Consider the following 9,413-nt stretch of genomic DNA (forward strand, 5'->3'; position numbering starts at 1 on the left):
CACCCATACACTCAGCCATACACTCACCCATACACTCACCCATACACTCACCCGCACGCTCACCCATACACTCAGCCATACACTAACCCATACACTCGCCCATACACACACCCATACACTCACCCATACACTCGCTCACACGCTCACCCATACACTCACCCGCACGCTCACCCATACACTCACCCATACACTCACCCATACACTCACCCATACACTCACTCATACACTCACCCATACACTCAGCCATACACTCACCCATACACTCACCCATACACTCACCAATACACTCACCCACACGCTCACCCATACACTCACCCATACACTCACCCATACACTCACTCATTCACTCACCCATACACTCACCCATACACTCACCCATACACTCGCGCACACGCTCACCCATACACTCACCCGCACGCTCACCCATACACTCACCCATACACTCACCCATACACTCACCCATACACTCACCCGCACGCTCACCCATACACTAACCCATACACTCACCCGCACGCTCACCCATACACTCACCCATACACTCACCCGCACGCTCACCCATACACTCACCCATACACTCACCCATACACTCACCCATGTACTCACCCATACACTAACCCATTCACTCACCCATACACTCACCCTTTCACTCACCCATACACTCACCCATTCACTCACCCATACACTCACCCATACATTCACCCATACACTCACCCATGTACTCACCCATACACTCACCCATTCACTCACCCATACACTCACCAATACACTCACCCATACACTCACCCATACACTCACCCGCACACTCACCCGTACACTCACCCATTCACTCACCCATACACTCACCCATTCACTCACCCATACACTCACCCATACACTCACCAGTACACTCACCCATACACTCACCCATACACTCACCCATACATTCACCCATACACTCACCCATGTACTCACCCATACACTCACCCATTCACTCACCCATACACTCACCAATACACTCACCCATACACTCACCCATACACTCACCCGCACACTCACCCGTACACTCACCCATTCACTCACCCATACACTCACCCATTCACTCACCCATACACTCACCCATACACTCACCCGCACGCTCACCCATACACTCACCCATACACTCACCCATACACTCACCCGTACACTCACCCGTACACTCACCCATACACTCACCCATTCACTCACCCGCATGCTCACCCATACACTCACCCATACACTCACTCATACACTCACCCATACACTCAGCCATACACTCACCCATACACTCACCCATACACTCACTCATACACTCACCCATACACTCACCCATACACTCACCCGCATGCTCACCCATACACTCACCCATACACTCACTCATACACTCACCCATACACTCAGCCATACACTCACCCATACACTCACCCATACACTCACTCATACACTCACCCATACACTCAGCCATACACTCACCCATACACTCACCCATACACTCACCCGCACGCTCACCCATACACTCACCCATACACTCACCCATACACTCACCCGTACACTCACCTGCACGCTCACCCATACACTCACCCGCATGCTCACCCGCATGCTCACCCATACACTCACCCATTCACTCACCCATACACTCACCCATTCACTCACCCATACACTCACCCATACACTCACCCATTCACTCACCCATACATTCACCCATTGACTCACCCATACACTCACCCATTCACTCACCCATACACTCACCCATTCACTCACCCATACACTCACCCATTCACTCACCCATACACTCACCCATTCACTCACCCATACACTCACCCATTCACTCACCCATACACTCACCCATACACTCACCCATACACTCACCCATTCACTCACCCATACACTCACCCATACACTCACCCATTCACTCAACCATACACTCACCCATTCACTCACCCATACACTCACCCATTCACTCACCCATACACTCACCCATTCACTCACCCATACACTCACCCATACACTCACCCATTCACTCACCCATACACTCACCCATTCACTCACCCATACACTCACCCATTCACTCACCCATACACTCACCCATTCACTCACCCATACACTCACCCATTCACTCACCCATACACTCACCCATACACTCACCCATACACTCAACCATACACTTACCCATACACTCACCCATGTACTCACCCATACACTCACCCATTCACTCACCCATACACTCACCCATTCACTCACCCATACACTCACCCATTCACTCACCCATACACTCACCCATTCACTCACCCATACACTCACCCATACACTCACCCATTCACTCACCCATACACTCACCCATGTACTCACCCATACACTCACCCATTCACTCACCCATACACTCACCCATTCACTCACCCATACACTCACCCATACACTCACCCATTCACTCACCCATACACTCACCCATACACTCACCCATACACTCACCCATACACTCACCCATTCACTCACCCATACACTCACCCATTCACTCACCCATACACTCACCCATACACTCACCCATTCACTCACCCATACACTCACCCATACACTCACCCATTCACTTACCCATACACTCACCCATACACTCACCCATTCACTCACCCATACACTCACCCATTCACTCACCCATACACTCACTCATTCACTCACCCATACACTCACCCATACACTCACCCATACACTCGCGCACACGCTCACCCATACACTCACCCGCACGCTCACCCATACACTCACCCATACACTCACCCATACACTCACCCATACACTCACCCGCACGCTCACCCATACACTAACCCATACACTCACCCGCACGCTCACCCATACACTCACCCATACACTCACCCGCACGCTCACCCATACACTCACCCATACACTCACCCATACACTCACCCATACACTCACCCATACACTCACCCGCACGCTCACCCATACACTCACCCATACACTCACCCATACACTCACCCATACACTCACTCATTCACTCACCCATACACTCACCCATACACTCACCCATACACTCACCCATACACTCGCTCACACGCTCACCCATACACTCACCCGCACGCTCACCCATACACTCACCCATACACTCACTCATTCACTCACCCATACACTCACCCATACACTCACCCATACACTCACCCATACACTCACTCATACACTCACCCATACACTCAGCCATACACTCACCCATACACTCACCCATACACTCACTCATACACTCACCCATACACTCAGCCATACACTCACCCATACACTCACCCATACACTCACCCGCACACTCACCCATACACTCACCCGCATGCTCACCTATACACTCACCCATACACTCACCCATACACTTACCCATACACTCACCCATGTACTCACCCATACACTCACCCATTCACTCACCCATACACTCACCCATTCACTCACCCATACACTCACCCATACACTCACTCATTCACTCACCCATACACTCACCCATACACTCACCCATGTACTCACCCATACACTCACCCATTCACTCACCCATACACTCACCCATTCACTCACCCATACACTCACCCATACACTCACCCATACACTCACCCATACACTCACCCAGTCACTCACCCATACACTCACCCATACACTCACCCATACACTCACTCATGCACTCACCCATACACTCACCCATACACTCACCCATACACTCACTCATGCACTCACCCATGTACTCACCCATACACTCACCCATTCACTCACCCATACACTCACCCATACACTCACCCATTCACTCACCCATACACTCACCCATACACTCACCCATACACTCACTCATGCACTCACCCATACACTCACCCATACACTCACCCATACACTCACTCATGCACTCACCCATACACTCACCCGTACACTCACCCATACACTCACCCATTCACTAACCCATGTACTCACCCATACACTCACCCATACACTCACCCGTACACTCACCCATATACTCACCCATTCACTAACCCATATACTCACCCATACACTCACCCATACACTCACCCGCACGCTCACCCATACACTCACCCGTACACTCACCCATACACTCACCCATTCACTCACCCATATACTCACCCATACACTCACCCATACACTCACCCGCACGCTCACCCATACACTCACCCATACACTCACCCATTCACTCACCCATACACTCACCCATACACTCACCCGCACGCTCACCCATACACTCACCCATACACTCACCCATACACTCACCCGCATGCTCACCCATACACTCACTCATACACTCACCCATTCACTCACCCATATACTCACCCATACACTCACCCATACACTCACCCGCACGCTCACCCATACACTCACCCATACACTCACCCATACACTCACCCATTCACTCACCCATATACTTACCCATACACTCACCCATACACTCACCCGCACGCTCACCCATACACTCACCCATACACTCACCCATTCACTCACCCATACACTCACCCATACACTCACCCGCACGCTCACCCATACACTCACCCATACACTCACCCATACACTCACCCATTCACTCACCCGCACGCTTACCCATACACTCACCCATTCACTCACCCATTCACTCACCCGCACGCTCACCCATACACTTACCTATACACTCACCCATTCACTCACCCATTCACTCACCCGCACGCTTACCCATACACTTACCCATACACTCACCCATTCACTCACCCATTCACTCACCAGCACGCTCACCCATACACTCACCCATACACTCACCCATACACTCACCCGAATCCGATGAGTGTTTGAGTGATTAGGCGAGCGTGAAGAGGTAAGTGAGCGACGAGGTGCGCGAGTGATGAGGTGAGAGAGTGAGGAGGTGAGAGAGTGAGGAGGTGAGAGTGTGACCAGGTGAGTGACGAGGTGAGTGAGTGATGAGGTGAGCGAGTGACCAGGTGAGCGAGTGACCAGGTAGGTGAGTGAGGAGGTGAGCGAGTGAGGAGTTGAGCGAGTGACCAGGTGAGTGATGAGGTGAGCGAGTGACCAGGTGAGCGAGTGACCAGGTAGGTGAGTGAGGAGGTGAGCGAGTGAGGAGTTGAGCGAGTGACCAGGTGAGTGATGAGGTGAGCGAGTGACCAGGTGAGCGAGTGACCAGGTGAGTGAGTGATGAGGTGAGTGAGTGACCAGGTGAGTGAGTGATGAGGTGAGTGAGTGAGGAGGTGAGTTTGTGACGAGGTGAGTGAGTGATGAGGTGAGTGAGTGACGAGGTGAGTGACCAGGTGAGTGAGTGACCAGGTGAGCGAGTGACGAGGTGAGCGAGTGAGTGACCAGGTGAGTGATGAGGTGAGTGAGTGACGAGGTGAGTGACCAGGTGAGTGAGTGACCAGGTGAGCGAGTGACCAGGTGAGTGAGTGACCAGGTGAGCGAGTGACGAGGTGAGCGAGTTAGTGACCAGGTGAGTGATGAGGTGAGTGAGTGACGAGGTGAGTGACCAGGTGAGTGAGTGACCAGGTGAGCGAGTGACCAGGTGAGTGAGTGACCAGGTGAGCGAGTGACGAGGTGAGCGAGTTAGTGACCAGGTGAGTGATGAGGTGAGTGAGTGACGAGGTGAGTGACCAGGTGAGTGAGTGACCAGGTGAGTGAGTGACCAGGTGAGTGAGTGACCAGGTGAGCGAGTGACCAGGTGAGTGAGTGACCAGGTGAGTGAGTGACCAGGTGAGTGAGTGACCAGGTGAGCGAGTGACGAGGTGAGTGAGTGACGAGGTGAGTGATGAGGTGAGTGAGTGACGAGGTGAGCGAGCGACAAGGTGAGTGAGTGATGAGGTGAGTGAGTGACCAGGTGAGTGAGTGACCAGGTGAGTGAGTGAGGAGGTGAGTGAGTGACCAGGTGAGTGACCAGGTGAGTGAGTGACCAGGTGAGCGAGTGACCAGGTGAGTGAGTGACCAGGTGAGCGAGTGACGAGGTGAGTGAGTGACGAGGTGAGTGATGAGGTGAGTGAGTGACGAGGTGAGTGAGTGACCAGGTGAGTGAGTGACCAGGTGAGCGAGTGACGAGGTGAGTGAGTGACGAGGTGAGTGATGAGGTGAGTGAGTGACGAGGTGAGCGAGCGACAAGGTGAGTGAGTGATGAGGTGAGTGAGTGACCAGGTGAGTGAGTGACCAGGTGAGTGAGTGACCAGGTGAGTGAGTGACCAGGTGAGCGAGCGACAAGGTGAGTGAGTGATGAGGTGAGTGAGTGACCAGGTGAGTGAGTGACCAGGTGAGTGAGTGACCAGGTGAGTGAGTGACGAGGTGAGTGAGTGATGAGGTGAGCGAGTGACCAGGTGAGTGAGTGACCAGGTGAGCGAGTGACGAGGTGAGTGAGTGACGAGGTGAGTGATGAGGTGAGTGAGTGATGAGGTGAGCGAGCGACAAGGTGAGTGAGTGATGAGGTGAGTGAGTGACCAGGTGAGTGAGTGACCAGGTGAGTGAGTGAGGAGGTGAGTGAGTGACCAGGTGAGTGACCAGGTGAGTGAGTGACCAGGTGAGCGAGTGACCAGGTGAGTGAGTGACCAGGTGAGCGAGTGACGAGGTGAGTGAGTGACGAGGTGAGTGATGAGGTGAGTGAGTGACGAGGTGAGTGAGTGACCAGGTGAGTGAGTGACCAGGTGAGCGAGTGACGAGGTGAGTGAGTGACGAGGTGAGTGATGAGGTGAGTGAGTGATGAGGTGAGCGAGCGACAAGGTGAGTGAGTGATGAGGTGAGTGAGTGACCAGGTGAGTGAGTGAGTGAGTGACCAGGTGAGTGACGAGGTGAGTGAGTGACCAGGTGAGTGAGTGAGTGAGTGAGTGACCAGGTGAGTGACGAGGTGAGTGAGTGACCAGGTGAGTGAGCGAGTGAGTGACCAGGTGAGTGACGAGGTGAGTGAGTGACCAGGTGAGTGAGCGAGTGAGTGACCAGGTGAGTGACGAGGTGAGTGAGTGACCAGGTGAGTGAGCGAGTGAGTGACCAGGTGAGTGACGAGGTGAGTGAGTGATGAGGTGAGTGAGTGAGTGATGAGGTGAGAGAGTGAGTGATGAGGTGAGTGTTTGACATCCGCAGCTGCGGCCGAGTGGGAGCCTCATCGACGGCGTCGGCCGGGCCTCACGCCGGAGGCAGCCACACCCCTCGCTCCGGTGAGCGGCACCACCACACAGAGCTCACCACACCACACAGAGCTCACCACACCACACAGAGCTCACCACACCACACAGAGCTCACCACACCACACAGAGCTCACCACACCACACAGAGCTCACCACACAGAGCTCACCACACAGAGCTCACCACACCACACAGAGCTCACCACACAGACCTCACCACTCCACACAGAGCTCACCACACAGAGCTCACCACACCACACTCACCACACCACACTCACCACACCACACTCACCACACCACACTCACCACACCACACAGTCCTCACCACACCACACAGTCCTCACCACACCACACAGTCCTCACCACACCACACTCACCACACCACACAGACCTCACCACACCACACAGAGCTCACCACACCACACTCACCACACCACACTCACCACACCACACTCACCACACCACACAGTCTTCACCACACCACACAGTCCTCACCACACCACACTCACCACACCACACAGACCTCACCACACCACACAGAGCTCACCACACCACACAGAGCTCACCACACCACACTCACCACACCACACTCACCACACCACACTCACCACACCACACAGACCTAACCACACCACACTCACCACACCACACAGTCCTCACCACACCACACTCACCACACCACACAGAGCACACCACACCACACTCACCACACCACACAGTCCTCACCACACCACACTCACCACACCACACAGAGCACACCACACCACACTCACCACACCACACAGTCCTCACCACACCACACAGAGCGCACCACACCACACTCACCACACCACACAGTCCTCACCACACCACACTCACCACACCACACAGAGCACACCACACCACACTCACCACACCACACAGAGCACACCACACTCACCACACCACCCTCACCACACCACACAGATCTCACCACACCACACTCACCACACCACACAGAGCACACCACACCACACTCACCACACCACACAGAGCACACCACACCACACAGAGCACACCACACTCACCACACCACCCTCACCACACCACACAGAGCACACCACACCACACTCACCACACCACACAGATCACACCACACTCACCACACCACACCACACAGTCCTCACCACACAGTCCTCACCACACCACACAGAGCACACCACACCACACTCACCACACCACACAGAGCTCACCACACCACACTCACCACACCACACAGAGCACACCACACCACACTCACCACACCACACAGAGCACACCACACCACACTCACCACACCACACAGTCCTCACCACACCACACTCACCACACCACACAGAGCACACCACACCACACTCACCACACCACACAGATCACACCACACTCACCACACCACACCACACAGTCCTCACCACACAGTCCTCACCACACCACACAGAGCGCACCACACCACACTCACCACACCACACAGTCCTCACCACACCACACTCACCACACCACACAGAGCACACCACACCACACTCACCACACCACACTCACCACACCACCCTCACCACACCACACAGAGCACACCACACCACACTCACCACACCACACAGAGCTCACCACACCACACAGATCACACCACACTCACCACACCACACCACACCACACAGTCCTCACCACACAGTCCTCACCACACCACACAGAGCGCACCACACTCACCACACCACACAGTCCTCACCACACCACCCTCACCACACCACACAGAGCACACCACACTCACCACACCACACAGTCCTCACCACACCACCCTCACCACACCACACAGAGCACACCACACTCACCACACCACCCTCACCACACCACACAGAGCGCACCACACTCACCACACCACACAGTCCTCACCACACCACCCTCACCACACCACACAGAGCGCACCACACTCACCACACCACACAGTCCTCACCACACCACCCTCACCACACCACACAGAGCGCACCACACTCACCACACCACACAGTCCTCACCACACCACCCTCACCACACCACACAGAGCGCACCACACTCACCACACCACACAGTCCTCACCACACCACCCTCACCACACCACACAGAGCACACCACACTCACCACACCACCCTCACCACACCACACAGATCTCACCACCTGCACGGATCGCTCGCAGCCCCATCTCTGAGTGATTCACCAACCCTCGCTGCCCCCCCCCCCCCTCACGCCCCCAGATGACGTCACGGCCCTCACCTCGGGCTACGACAGCCCCATGGAGAACAACCACGCGGAGGAGGGGGAGGGGCGCGGGGG

At 54.7% G+C, this 9,413-nt stretch overlaps 1 long non-coding RNA gene across 1 annotated transcript in view; it reads left to right on the forward strand.

Moving 5' to 3' along the window:
• Window positions 1–9,412, forward strand: part of LOC144740885 (uncharacterized) — a 10,759-nt gene extending 1,347 nt beyond the window's left edge. Inside the window, exons 2-3 of the long non-coding RNA XR_013589815.1 lie at window positions 7,072–7,145; window positions 9,335–9,412. This is a non-coding gene — a long non-coding RNA (uncharacterized LOC144740885). The remainder of the gene's footprint in view (window positions 1–7,071; window positions 7,146–9,334) is intronic.
• Window position 9,413: the final 1 nt, after the last annotated feature.

Source organism: Lampetra planeri, unplaced genomic scaffold, assembly GCF_965212315.1.
Source record: "Lampetra planeri unplaced genomic scaffold, kcLamPlan1.2.h2 scaffold_327, whole genome shotgun sequence".
Lineage (NCBI taxonomy): Eukaryota > Metazoa > Chordata > Hyperoartia > Petromyzontiformes > Petromyzontidae > Lampetra > Lampetra planeri.